Genomic DNA, 15,156 nt, shown 5'->3' with positions numbered 1-15,156 from the left:
TGAGGGGGAGAAATGGAAGAGGCAGAAACAGGCATTGAGGGAGCCCTTCACGACAAGGGGTTTGTTTGGGAAGATGTGAGCCCACCGTACAGCAGCTCTCACGGACATTATGAGCATAATGAAATGCTCTATCCCCTGTTCCTCAGAAGATTATGGGTGTTTGTGACAGGTCTCAGATGAAATTTGTCTCCCCAGTCCCATGCTGTTTTCAGCACACAATATATAGTGGCGTGTCGTACACCCACCTTACCTGCTGTAGGTGTTGGCCCTTGTCCTGAGAGCCCACAGCTGACAAAGATCCTCACTTCACAGTCTTAAACCAATGTAAAATGCTTTCAATAAAGGAGATCCAATTCCTCTCGCAGCTTATAACCAGCCCTCGGTCCCTCCCAGATGTAGGTGAGAGCACATGCTCAGAGGATGGTTGAAGCTGAAGCCAACGCCATTTCTTTTTCCTTTGGATCTCTTCCCAGAGCTGCTTCACCCCAAGCCATGTCAGCACAGGGCATCTACAGTCATCTTTTAGTTTGGATTGGGAGTGACTTTTTGAAGGGTCTCTCCAGATCATTCCAGCTGTGATTCGCATCACAGAGGGGTCTGAGAACAAATGAACTGGGCTGATTTGGGGCGGAAACAAAAGCAGAAGAAGAGAGCACTCCTGAAGCACTCCAACCACCAATGGATGCTCACTAGTGGACATTCAGTCTGTGGGATGAGAATACTACTAGCCCAAAGTAATGCCCTTGAAATCCATGCAGTGTGGATGCAGGTCCTCAGTGCAGCCCCTATGGATTTACCCCTTGGTAAATCCATACCTGCTTTGCTCTCCTGGCTCCTGATCTGCCAGCAAAAGGTGGAAGTGTGGCAGCACAGGAATAAGCAACCAGAGAAGGCAAGGCCACTTCTTTGGGGAGCAATGTCACTCCTGCCAGATTCAAGAGCCCATGAAATTGGAGCCACAGAGCGAAGGGACAAACACTGAAAGGACAAGGGATGCCCCAAGGGCAAAGGTTTGCCTGAGGCTGCTAAGGAAAACTGGAAATAAAAAATAAGTCCCATACAGGACCACTGTCTCTCTACTCATTTTAATGTATCTGGGCCCATAAGAGGCCCAGAAGTAGGTTCAGCCCCTGCCCTGCAACCTTTAGGCCATCCCTGCTGACCTAAAAATCGTCTCCATGGCTTTTGCTCCTACGTGGGGCTTGGCTCACAGCACCCCGGAGCATATTTGTGCTGAAAGCTGTATTGCAGTGCAGAGTTACTTTCCCAAACGGTTACCAGAAGCTCTCCAGATATGGAAGCAGAGGCTTCCACATTTTTCTTCACCCTTTCTAGCCAGGTTTTGCATATAGCTCTGTGCCTCGTGTGCATTTGTACACAAAGCTTCATGCAATATTTATGCAAAGCTACTTCAGCTCTTTCTGAGCTGTTGTGCACTGTACAGTGTAGGCATTGCTTCAAAAATAAAGAAAAATAAAGCTAAAGAAAATCTGTCTTAAGGTTCAGATTTTTTTGTTTTGCCACTTATCACCTGGTAGATTTCAGTCCAGTTCCTCCCTCCCAAGTCACCTCTTCCACTCTGAGGAATGTAAGGTGCTGCTTGTCTCCTGGACTCCCTGCTGACACTCCTGTGTTCATCCTTCACAGTGCATCAGTTCCAGGAAGGAAAAGAAGCACAAAAACTGCCACAACAGTTAACTCCCTACATCATGTGGAGAGGAGAACTCAGCTTCAACTGAACCAGGCTCACTGTGTGGACAGAATCAGCAAAGAGGAAGGGAAGGAGGATCTGATGAAGAGCCAGCCAGGTTTCTCCCCGTAGAGGAAGGAATAAGGTGCCAGAGAAGCAGTGGGACAGCATGGGAAGAGATGTGTGAGTGAGCAGCCAGCAAGAAATGTCAGTTTATGAGAGTAATAGAAGGAAAGCAAGGTGTGACCTAAGACAAAACAAGTGAGGGGAGGGCCACAGAGCCTATTTGAGAGCTGGGATGCAGCTCAGCAGAGTGTAGGTCATGGAGACAAGGGGAGGGAGAACCTGGAAAGGCAGGGTGTGAAGGCAGTAGAAGGAGCAAAGAGAATGACCAAAAAATACAGACCCTTTAATTTACTCAAGAAAACAACAAAATAAAGAGCTCATAAGCAGTGAGAGAAAAAGTCCAGCAATAGGTGGTAGAATATGGATGAAAGACAGAGGCAAACGAGGACAATAAGGTGAGGAGATGGAGGAAAGGGTGTCTTTGATAGGTATTGTCCTTAAGTAAAGCAGGTATTTTAAGCATAGAAAGAACAAGAGACTAAGACTGGTTCTCCTCTCTCATTCACACCACAGTTGATCATTCCCATGAAAAACCAGTCTGAGACAAGAGGGAGGCCCCAATCCCCATGTTAGCTCTGACTGGACAACCTCTGGAGGCCTCTATCTCAGCAAACCAAACATCTCAAAACTCTTAGCAAGGGCTGAGTAATAGGACTCTCAGATGAAAAAAGTCTCCAAGTCCAGAATTGTCTACCACTCCTCTCCTGGCTTATGGCAACAGCTGAAGGACTTGCTCTTATACTCCTTTGTGAGGTTGCTATTCCTTCACTGAAATTCCTTCATCAGCTGAAATTCTCCCCAAACAAATAATCCCAGATTCCCCATCCTAAACTCAAATGTAGCAAGAGGGGATGCAGTGAGTTATCTGCAAGGAAGGAGAAGGGCTGATGACTGAGGAGCTCTGTTGCTAGGATGTTGTGAGAGATGTAATTCCGTCTGGTACAGAGGCGGTTATGAAATGGCTCATCTCTTATGATTATCCCGGCTCAGCTCTTATGATTATATTAAGTGGCAGAAATGCTGTGTTTCTTCACATTTCACATATAGGGAATGAAGAGATGGTCCCTGCCCCTCTGAGTTTACAAGACAAGAAAGACTAAGTGGCTGCCTCTGGTAATATAAAAAGGAGCTTTGAGAAAGTAGTGGTTGGCATGATAGACAGTGAATCCCAAACACTCAGGCAAGGGGAAAGAGTTTCTGACCCTCATCTCACCATTCCTTTCCTTCCTACTAGGAGTGAACCCCTATATCCCAACTCATACATTTGTCTTTCCCTCTTCCACCCCTGCTGATCTTCCAATTCAGTTTAGATTAAACGAGGCCAACTAACACTTGTTGCTTTTCCAAGGTTCATTTCTGACCTGTCACACTGAGTGCCATAAATTGCCATAAATTCCTGCTTGGAAAATGAAAGCAAACCCTTTCCTTGCTCGTTGAAACACAGCCCATCGAATGCACAGTGACACGTCCACTTTGGGACCATGCTTAAGACCCACAGCTGCCACTACACCTCTGATACTTTATTTTAATCTATTCTAATGTTAATTTTCCGAGCATTTCTTAATTGCATTGGATAATATAACAGGGTATAAATCTTATCAGCAAATCAGCCTGGCAGCAGCTTGTGTTATCTGATTACCATGGTTACATTATTATTACAAGTGAACCTTGTGCTCATTACTAACCACAAGTAATTCCAGCAAACAAGCTAAACTGAAGCAAAATATCCTGGCTGGTGTTTCCATTTTTTGTCCAACAAAACTAATTTCTCTGGGTGCTAGGTAACGGCAGCATACCTATGATGTAGCCTCAGCCTTCTGCATTTATTTACTTGCATTTGGACAGCACTGAAACATTTCTGTGCTGTCAACAAGGTGCAGAGGCCAAATTCTTTAAAAGTGGGATAGGATCTTTCACACAAACTCACGATATTCAGATGACAAGCACTGCCCCAGCCTGTCAAAACATTAGTGTGTTTGTGGTGCTGCAGCAAAAACTGCAAGTGACTTCCACATTAGGGACCACTGACAGCTTGATTAGGTCCCTCGAGGGACCAGTTTCCCCTTGCTCTAATCTGCTCTGACTGTGGTCTCCCATCAAAAGACACAGTTCCACCTGCCCTCCCCCCTTAGTGCCACTGCCCATGTGCCAGGTGAAGGGACAGACACTTCCCTTGGGGTCACTGCGATGATCTGACTCCTCCCACCTCCCCCAGGAAAGGGGAACATGTGCTGGATCCAGGCAGGACAGCGATGCCATCCCCTTCTCTGCTCCAGACTGTTTATTTGGGCATTTCCTACGTTTGGCTGTTCCTCTGCTGCAGGTCATTGTCCCAACAGCTGTGCAGGGACTGTGGTTGGAAAGCAGATCTCTACTCTGGTCTGAGTTTAAAAAAAAATAACCTCTTCTTTCCTTTTTTGTTAACCCAGATATTTCAGTGATCCACTTTTAAGCATGAGCAGTTGCACTGGCACAACTACGAAGGCAGAGCCGTGCAGGAATGAAGAGATGAGCAGGAAACCCTCCAGAAAAAACTTCCATCCAGAGGGAATGTGGCAGGAAGGATGGACTGTTTGCAAAGCAAGAAGTCACCCAGGAGGCCACAGAAGAGGATGCAGACAACAGCTGCTTGTGGGGAAGCAACATTAGAGCTTCTCCAGACATTCCTGTCACACTATGAGCCATGCAATGACATTCATTTCCTTTTTTGCAGCAGCAGCAGCAGCCCATCTGTTGTGTCAAAGGGCTGATTTTGAATCACCCACTGCTGCCTCAAACACTGTGGTGCTCCCCAAGGCCATGAAAGACCCACTTCTTGCAGAACCTGTGGAGGGTTGGTGAGCCCTGAGCCCAGCGAGGTGTCGTCGTGATGCCCAGCAATGCCCACTGCCTGTCAGGTGTCAGACTGGCAAAGGCAATGCAAAGCTTACTTCTGGTCCCTAGATTAGGGAAGACCTGTGACAGAATTGGATGCAAAGGGTGGCAAGATGGAAAAGGCTCAGAATCACCTTCATTGCTCTCTTCAACTGCCTGGCAGGAGGTTGTAGCCAGGTGGGGGTCGGCCTCGTTCTCCCGAGTAACAAGTGACAGGAGCAGAGGAAATGGCCTCAAGTTGCACCAGGGGAGGTTTAGATTGGATACTGGGAGAAATTTCTTCACTGAAAGGGCAGTCAGGCATTAGGACAGGCTGCCCAGGACAGGTAACATCCCTGGAAGTGTTCAAAAGTTGTGTGGATGTGGCACTTGGCGACATGGTTATTGGTGGCCTTGGCAGTGCTGGGTTAACAGCTGGACTTGATGACCTCAGAGGTCTTTTCCAACCTTAATCATTTTACAATTCTATGAAAGCCAGGCAAGATCAGCTCCATTTTAACCTCTGTTTCAAGGATAAGAGAGGGTCTGATAAGGACAACAGGGGGAGGGGGAACATGGAGTTAAACAAACCAGTGTCACTTATGATGTTCACAGCTGACAAGAAGCAGAGCTTGAAGCTACTGCCCTTGTTGTTCACCATAAAGAAACTTTACCAGCATTTTAGCAAATCACCTCATACATCACACCCTGATGCTGACTGACGGGGCTGCATTCCCTTCAGAGGCTCATGGGCACTGCTCAAATGAAGTCAGAGCTGGACTATTCCAAGTGACTCTTTCTCACTTTCTTTTTTTCCTTCTCCCCATCACCAAGTGGATGATGTCACAGTTGAGTTCTGCTGGAATTACTTTCAATTCACCCTTACCAGTATCATGTCTGATGTTCTCGTACTTTGATTCCTTTTCTTCTCCTGGCCTGGCTTTCATATTTATGTTTTAAAATGCCTGACCTTTGGATACATGGGTTTCTGTCAGAGGACAGAAACTGTGTGAACGATTTCTATTGCATTCCTGCGACCTTTGCCTTGGCATGGCTGGGGGCAGACAGTAAAAAATACTGCACCACTAATATGGCTGCAGGCCTTGTGCCAAGGTGAAGGAGGAGTTCTTTTGGCGGGTAAACAAGATTTATGGACACCTGCTGTGATCCAATTAGTACTGTACAACACAGTATGTTTTCCTTACGTATCCAATGTAACCTGGGGAAGAATCACATGTCTGTGACAGTATATAAGCTGTCTTTCCTCTAATAAAGCAGACATTTGCCAATCATAATGGTCTGTGAGCATCTGTCCTGTACCCCTCTGCTGATAGACTTCTACTTAGTTTAATGCCTCCTTGCACCAATGCTGCCAGATCTTGTTCAGCACATCAGGCTGGGAACAGCCCTCACCAGCATGGACTTTGCAGAATAATGTCTATTAAACTGTGAAGACTCAGCCACTGGGAGTCAAAGAACAGATGAGATGGACTTAAAATACAGCTTGAGATTCAAACAGCGCGGGAAAAATTTCCAACAGAAGGAACTGGATCAGCCTGAGGAGGAGAAAGCTCCTCGTGCCCAACAGCCCCACCCTGGGGCTGAATCATTTCTTCTACCAGGCCACACATCCATAATACTCCCAGCTCAGTGTTCAACCAGGACCACAGAGGTCCATGCTCGAAGCAAAGCCCTTCCCAGAAAAAGGACGTAACTTGCAGTACAATCTGCATTCAAACTGCCTGTGACAAAGGCAGAGGGGGCTGCAGTTGTGCTCTTTGCATGGCCTTGGGACCACTCAGCTGAAGCCAGACTTGTGATGGGAGCCTGGAGCTGGGCAGAAATACTCATGGGAAGGCTTTCCAAGCAGCCTTCCTGCACATGGTGGGAAGCTGAGCAAGATCAAACTGTGCCTGCAACACATTTTAGTTCATACAAACCTGACAGCAGCAGCAAGGACTTAATTTTTTTTTTTTCTGCTCCATAAATTCTACTCTTGCAGCCTTTAAACGAGTTCATTCAGTCTCAGCTGATGCTCACTGGGACAAAGGGTCCTGTACATCAGCTGCACTGCCAGTGAAAAGTAGCCCTTGAAGATTAATCAGGGGCAACCTGCATGGATCTTGTTTGCACCAAACAGCACAATTCATGAACTGTCTTTTAATTTTCTGTTGTATGTGGGTAAGCTGAGGTGGGCTAAATAACTCAACCAAGGTCACAAGGCTTCAGTGGCAGAGGCAGAAGAGATCAGGTGGATTATTCCCTGTCATTTTGGGCTCACTCTTTGAAGCAGATGGTGTGTATAAAAGAGGAAGGTTTAAAAAGACCTTGTGGAAGTATGGAATTATTGGCCTGCAAGGTGCTCCTCAGTGCATTCCTTCGGTCTCACCATCTCACTGTCCCATTCTTTGCACCAAAGGACTTCATTTTGCATTTAAGAACTTAGCCTAAAATATTCAGCTTTATCTCCACACATTGTCTCCCTGAAGGTTTTCCATACTCAGAGGGTTAACAGAAGTAACCTCTTTAGTGTACAACAGCAACACCAACGGGTCAAGGAGTCGCTGAAAAAAAACCAACAGAAACCTCTTTGCCTGAAATAATTCCTTTTCCACAGTTCTCAGGAGAACAAACGCAGACCTCTCGCTGTTGCTTGAGGCACACGCCTGGAGGAAGGAGGGTGTCAGTGGCTCCAGGCTTTGCATCAGTGAGTCCCACAAAAGCACACATCTGCAATATTGGACTCAATGATCTTGAAGGTCTTTTCCAACCTAAACAATCCTGTGGTGCTATGAAAGACTGGATCTGAATCTAGGTGCAAACTGACCTACAAAGGTACCTGAATCTCTGCTGTTTTCATTGTTCCATCCTTTTTTGACTATTTAGCCTCTTATCAATCTTGGCATAAGAGGGAATAACACTTTTTAATCTTAATGAAAGCTTTATCCTGGAAGAAAGAATTTTCTATCAGCTCAGGCATCTGCAAACCTGCAAGAGAAAAGAATGGCATTTCAATTTCCAGAAATTATTGGCCCAAAACTTTGATCTGATTCTCACAGCTGAGCTGTTCATTCAGGGCACACTGCATCTCTGTGTTAGCATTTGCTATATTAGCATCAGATGTGCAGACAGGAGCATTTTTTTAATTTTATTTTTTTTCTTTTTTTAGAAAAATAGCCTGAAACAACAAGGCAGCACTGGGGAGGTTATTTCAATTCAAAAGATGTTGGCATTGCAAATCAAAGCTTCTCTCATATGGCACTCCCAGCCATGTCCTGGACCGACCCAGCAGTTCGCCTGCCTGTCCTTCCAGAGCTGGGACAGGACACAGGGACACAGGGGCTGGGACACAGGACACAGGGAGAGCAGTGTCTGGTTTGTCCAGAGAAGGCCACTCCACTCTTGTGATTTCAACTTTGTCTTTCCTTCCACAGGTAGTTTCTGGTAACCATTTGGGTGCCTCTGCCACAGGCTCACATTGTTGCCCAGAACTGTTCCCACTTTTCAGATGATTACCTCCCAGTGGCTCTCAGATTCCAACTGCTAGTCTCATGCATAATTTATTTCATTTCAAGCCTTTCATCTGTGCATAAGTTTTCCATCTATTCCCATCCTGGCTTCAGACATTCTTTTACCTATAAAGCAGAAAAAGTGACTGTTTTTCCCACTTCTTTCTGGAGTCTCATTCCTCTCAAACACTGCTTGCCAGTTCCAGCTCTTGTGTCACCAAAACACTGTTTCAGTGGATGAGGTTCTCATCCATCCTCTTGCTGAAGGCTTTTGGGGACACCTTCTTTCCAGCAGCATCTGTGCTGGCTGAAAAGCTCACTGCCTGCAGCTACTCTCTGTTCCCTGCTGTTGGTGAGGGATCAGCCAGCTGTGTTCCTGTGATCCCTCCCTCACCCACATGACCCACAGGGAGCCAGCACAGCTCGTGCTCACCCACTCCTTGTAACCAAACTGGCTTCAGGGGCTCTCACAAGAAGGAGAAGCTGGTTACAAGCACCAAAAGAGGACATCAGGAGGCCTGCAGTGGGCCTCTTCAGCTGGGCCAGCAAAACAGCATCACACCTCATCGAATCATAGAATCACAAAATGGCTTGGGTTGGAAGGGACCTCAAAAATCATCTTGTTCCAACCCCCCTGCCATGGGCAGGGACACCTTCCACTAGACCAAGTGACACTACAAAGTTGCTGTGGGTTTGTTGTTTTTTTAGTTTTTTTTTTTTAAAATTTAAACATTTTGGTTGTAACTGCCATTCTGTATTTAGGCCTTTAGCTTCAGACTTGCCCTAAAAACAGGCACAGCTCACATAGCAAGTAGATGTTTGATGAAGGAATCCTACGAGAATTTCTAGGTCCGAGCTACAGAGAAGGTTAACAGTCCCTGCTGGGATTGAAGAGGGTCCTGGAGACAAGCAAGCCCCCTGGGAAGCAATCCCAGTGTTACCATGCTGCCTTGGGATCACCAGTGCAAACTGCAGGACTTCTCCAAGAGTTGTGCCAGAGCCTAGGTGAACTGTCCATAACTCCCAGTGCTCTCTTCATAGCCACCTGATGATCGGGGACAAGTCATGCAGATGGTTTGGAATAGCAATGAGAGCAGATTCAGAGGAACCAGCCTTCAAAGCAGGAATGCAGAGCTCAGCAGTCACACATCCAGCAGTATCTGGATGCCACTTCTTTTCCAAATCCTTTCAGATGCAGCCTAAGGGGTTAGTGTTGACTTTAAAAGCCCCAAGGCCCTGATTCAACAAAAACAGCTAAGCACTTAATAACATTAAGCACGTGCTCAAGTCTCTTCCTATTCAACAAAGCACTTAAGCACATACTTCACCCCTCTTAGATGGCCCAGACCCAAAACACTGAGTTCTCAGAATTTCTTCAATCTTTATTTAATTTTGGAGGGGGGATAGGAATTTGAACCTTGATCCACGTTTTGCAAAGGGTCCCTATTTGCAACTGAGTCAGGCTCCAGCTCCAGAACTACACACCCAAGTGCTGGCACATTCCTGTTTTGGATTGGGATCTGAATTTTTCAGCTTGTGCCTCACTCTGATCTGCGCTTGTGTTCCTTAAAGAGATGGAACTGCAGGCAGGGAGCTGTTAAACCATATTTTTCTGCAAGCTTTAAGTTGATGATGCTTTCCCCAGCTCCACCTAAGTGAGGTGCAAAGCTGAGGCACCACCTCAGGGTACAGAGAGGGGATGCTCGGCCCGGGAGCACGCAGGATTTGCAGAGCTCCTCCAGTTTGGCTGCTCCTCCGAAAATGTAAAGCCTCTGAGTCCCAGAACCATGTGAAATCCTCACGTTTGGTTATTGTTAAAATGCCATAGAACATCCACTCAGTGGTTGCAGGGGGAAAGTGCAAAGGGAGTGAGCCTGGTGTGCTGTGACCCCTCCTGGGGATGCAGCACAGGAAAGGGGTGACAGCCAAGAGGGAGATCCTCGACCTTCCTCCAAGCTGTTGTTTCAAGCTTTCAGCAGACTGAGGCAAACATCATCACATTGCCTTGCATACATTTCTAAATGTCACTGCTTCCTCCAACACTTTCTTTTCTTCCTTTTCCCTTCTTTTTTTTTTTAATTAGTTTTGATTTGTTTAAAACAAAAGCTGAGATCCTCCAGAGCAAAGCAGCAGGCATCAGGAAAAGCAGCAAACAAATAAATCAAAACAAAAACATCTGGGCCACATGGCCAAATCCGAGCCTGCTTCCCATCTCACACCAGTGCCAGTTGCATCTCAGCTCGTGGAGCATAACTCTTCTCCTCTCTTGCTTTGACAAGGCAGCTCCAGGGCTGCTGGCAAGGCAGAACGAAGCAAGGAAATAAAAGGCCAGGCTTGTTCCAGGGAGACTGAAAACAAATAGACTGCCAGTTGTCTGGGCGAGCAGGAGAAGTGGTGCTCGGATGTCTGAGGCAGCAGGAGGAGCTGGGAGCTCCTCCATAGGCATTAACAATGGCCTGGAGGGGGAAGAAAATGAATCTGGTTAAAAAGAAAAGGCAGAATCCAAATTGCTGCATCATGGGGCTGCCAGTAAGAGCATCACTGGAGGGTTTATTTATTAAATGGTTGCCAGCAGAACAAGAGGAGGAAGGAGCATCCAAGGGCTATAGGGCTCACAGGAGCTGTCACTTTGAGCAACAAAAGGCCCAGGGAACCAACAGGCCTTTCCTTGATGATCATGGCAGCAGGAACACCAGGAAAGTCAGAGCAGCTGGAGGGATCAGTTCCCTCAGGCTTCCCTTCACTGCTGCCGGGGTTCAACAGACATCCAGAGTCCTGGACATCTATCCATGCTCTTGTCCTTGCCAGACAGCTAGACCTAAAGGGAGCCTGGCACAAAGACTAACAGTGAGACCAGTAATGAGGAGAGGCAGTAATAGAAATTGCCTGGGGGACAATACCTGCCTCAAACCTGCCCTGTGAATGTGCTTTCCACTGTACCTACTCTGAGGGAAAGCACGTGGGCTGCAGACATGGAGCATCCTTCATTCCAGTGGCAGAGGAAGAGTAAATGCCCCATCTGACCAAGAAGGAAGCAGGGATGGGGAGACCTGCTTGAGCTAAGACACAGAGATGAGAGCAGAGCTGGCACATGTACACGGATCTGACCAGTCACCATCTGGTGCTACTGCCACAAAATCAGGCTTCTTCACACCACTGGATGACAGTTAAACAGGGATTACTCCTGGGAAAGAGCAGACTTGGAAAACTGTAATAAAAAAGTAAATAAGTAAATCAACAGCTCCTCACAGCCCAGCAGTGCTGGGAGAGCCTGTCACGCTCAGCTGGGATGGGCTCAGCCCAGTGCTGTCAGCTGCATCTCTGCGTTTCAGGTGGTGATGCCAAGGCACTGGTCCAGCAAATGTTTTCCCAGCTTTGCAAATGGATGACACCCTGGTGCAACAAGCTCTCAGAGTTACCCCACTGCATTGCAAGAGACACCAGGCCCTGCAGTGGATGAGGCAAGAGCTTTATCTCCCATGGACAGGTCCATGAAGGCACTAACCACAGCATATTTGGAGGACCACAGTGTTGGGAAGGACCGGCTGGCAAATGTTGGTACAATAACAAGGGTTTGGCTCCTGGGTGTCACTTAGTGCCCCAGAGGCCATTCCCTGCCCTCTCTCAGCCTCTTTGAAGCCAGAGCAAGATAAAAGGAACAGGCTCCCCAGGGAAGTGATCACAGCACCAAGCCTGCCAGAGTTCAAGAAGTGTTTGGACAACAGTCTCAGGCACACGGTGGGATTCTTGGGTTTGTCCTGTGCAGGGCCAGGACTTGATGATCCTTGTGGGTCCCTTCCAAATCAGGGTATTCTATGATTCTATGAAAAGGTGGGGAGAGGCTGGACCCAGCCCAAGAGCCACATCCAGACTGCAGGATACTGGCTGGATTGTGCTGGTCAGCTCAGACCTTCCCTCCCTCTCCCCAGATCCCAGGTCATTTCCAGGTGGGTGCACCAACACCCAGTGTGGGGGTAACCCTGGGTTTACCACAACAGGGGCTTTTGCCAGCACTTCCAGCTTAATACACAAAGCCCAGGTGATCCACACTGGCTTAGCCAAGAAACAGGGGAAAGCTCCAAAGGCTGTTACCCTCTCTTGCCTTTCCCAAACACCCCCAGCAGCTTTTCCAAGTGACCTTTTAACTGAAGTGACCAAAAAATATTTCTTCTTCTGGAAAAGGCTTATTTTCTATCCCACAGCTGCAGAGACCATTGGGAACCTGCAGCCCTCAGAGAGCACAGGATGGCTGCAGCAGCCACCCTTTGAGATTTATTGGGGCAGCCAGGTCTTGGTTTCCCTGGTCACCCTCTGAAGATTTACAGCCCCGTGCACTGAGAGTGAACAAAGACCTGCTGTTCCTCATCAGAGACCTTATGAATCTGTCTGTGGGGAGGAGGCTTCAAACCTAGATAACCTTTGCAGGGAGAAATGGCCATTCCTGGATGTAACACGAGAGATAGGCAGAAGGGAAAGCATCTGCAAGGCTCTGGGAAATCTCAGAAAACGAAGCTGGGAGGTTGCATTATTTGCAAGGGTGGAGAGGAAGGTTAGTCATGGGGCAGCAGGAGGAGGAAAGGAGGTTGGTAGCAGAGTTTGTTCATGTAAATTTGGCTTCTGGGCCAATTTTCTCTTGGATGTGATACAACTAAAAGCTACTTCTGCACGGGATTCAAGTTCCAGCTTCTTCTGTCTACAGAGCACAGGGTGCCTTGAGACCTGCACCAGTAGGTTTTGAGTGGGCTACACAATTTGACATAGAGCTATGAGGCACCTACAGGCATTTTTTGGAGTACAAGGGCTGATAAACTTTCAAAGGGTTCTCTGGAGCCCGTGCACTTTGCCCTTCCATCTGTGCAAGGGCTCTGATCTCCCTGTAACCAGGAGCACTACCAGCAACACTTCTATCAGACTTCACCTCGGAGCTCTGACCTGTGTGGTTTTGCTCTCAGCTTGTCTTAAAAGACTGGCATGAGACTTGCACTCAGCCAACGCTGGATTCTGCTAATGGATCTGACCATGAATCCCACACAGCTGTTTACTGTACCCTTTGTATTGGAGTCACCAATGAAGGAGGAAGGAGGGTAAACGATCATTACTATGCAGATTTCAAAGAGAGCTGCATCTGGGCCTTCAGTTTCTGCTTTGTTTGGTGACATCTTCACAGGACAAAGTGGAGCTTTTTGCCTTAGCCCTTAAATTAGCAGGGGAAGTATGAATGTGTTGTGATACTAACTGTCATGTGCATTAGAAACAACAACAACAACAACAAAAAGAGACAACCCCCCCCAAACAAACAGTAACACCATTCCTTGGGATTGAAGACGCTGCATCTCAGCAAGTGGCTTCCTGGAGGAATATATCCACAAAGGATTAAACTCCCATTCTAATTAGAAGGGAATCTCTGAGACAAGCTTTTCCACAAAGGAAACAAAAAGGCAGTGCTGACACATCTAATGCATATATTAACACTAAAGACATGGAAATTAATTGGATTTATTACTCGTCACAGCTGCAAAAATGGCTCATTTCTAAGTTTATTTTACAGAGAGTGGCAGGAGGAGTGGGATTTAATAGTCATCTCAGTTAAGCTAATGAGCCAAAACTAATGGTCTCGTCTTGTTTGGAGAGGCCCCAGCTCAGTGGAGCACCTGAGCATGTGTGTGGCTCTCACCATGGTTTCCAAGGGATGCTTGGCATCTGCTGGAGTGTTTGCTGATGAGTGGGACTTGTACAGATGCTTCTGGTCTGCAAGGGAGAGGAAGCATCTTTCCCAAAGGCAGTCAAGATCGATGGGATGATCACTTGGGATCACCCCATGTTATCATTTCTGTCCAGAACAGAGGAACTGAGTTTCCAGAGGGGAAAAAGACAATGAGAAACTCAGTGACATTTTTTTTCCCCCGCATTAGTTTTCTGCTAATTTAACAAGCCCAGCTGTCTTTCCAAGGGGTCAGATCCACTCCAAAAGAAAGCTATAGTTACCTGGTGATGACTTCAGCAGGTACAACACTGAGACAGGAAGCCAGGAGCCCAGCTGCAGCTCAATACTGGCACCAATGTCCCTAAATCACAGCCTCTCTCATGTTTTCTAAGCTGCATCTCTTGAAAAGATGCTAAAAAGGTGCCTAAATGAGCTTTCAGAGATCCCTCCTCTCCTCTAGATGAGGAAAAGCAGAAGGTATTCAATGGGAAAAATAATCATGGAAGTGGCAAGGTGAGTGTTATTTGCAAAGCACTTATCTCACCCCTCCATGAGAGGATTTGGAGGATTTTGGTAGTTTCCTTCCCGAATTAGAAACCAGTTTTCAGAGGCAAAGACAGACTGCCCTGGACAGGGAGGTGTTAGACTAACAACAAAAGGGAAAGGTGCGAAGAGGGAACAAATGGAAACTCATTTAGCACATAATGAAGGTGCTGAGAACAAAATTAGTCAAAGCAAAGAAGGAAGTGGAGAGGAATTCTTTCATCACTTATTCACCCAAGGTAGGTCCTGGCTAATAAACAGGAATATCTGTTGTACCAGCAAAAAATTTGGCCTAACTGGAAAGATGGAAACCTGGTGGGAATTTCATTGGAATGTTAAAATCATGGCTTTTAGGAAGGCTGAAGTGGGGATAAGACAGAGACCTGTTAGAAATGGGATCACGAGCATCCAGGTCATTGGACTCAGTAGTACCTGAATCTGAAAATTGATGGCTCAATCATCTAAAAGAGAAAGTACAAATCAGACCAACCAGTGTCTGCAGTGGAGCACAAAATCAAACCCGAGAACCATCTGAACATCCCCCCGAGCAGCTGCCAAAGGCAAGGAGGGGGAAAAGGGCCAGATTGTCACGGGGAGAACTTCAAATGGAGTGAACTTTGCAGGAAAGCTGCTTCCAGCGTGGAGACAGCCTCTGTGTTTGTAAAAGATGACGGTGATTATCTGCTACCTCAAAAGAAGTCACACATCCAACAGGGGAGAACTGTGTATCA

The sequence above is a fragment of the Manacus candei genome, unplaced genomic scaffold (genome assembly GCF_025592945.1).
Source record: "Manacus candei isolate 608988 ecotype Guabito, Panama unplaced genomic scaffold, ASM2559294v1 h1tg000097l, whole genome shotgun sequence".
Lineage (NCBI taxonomy): Eukaryota > Metazoa > Chordata > Aves > Passeriformes > Pipridae > Manacus > Manacus candei.
This window is presented reverse-complemented; position numbering follows the sequence as displayed.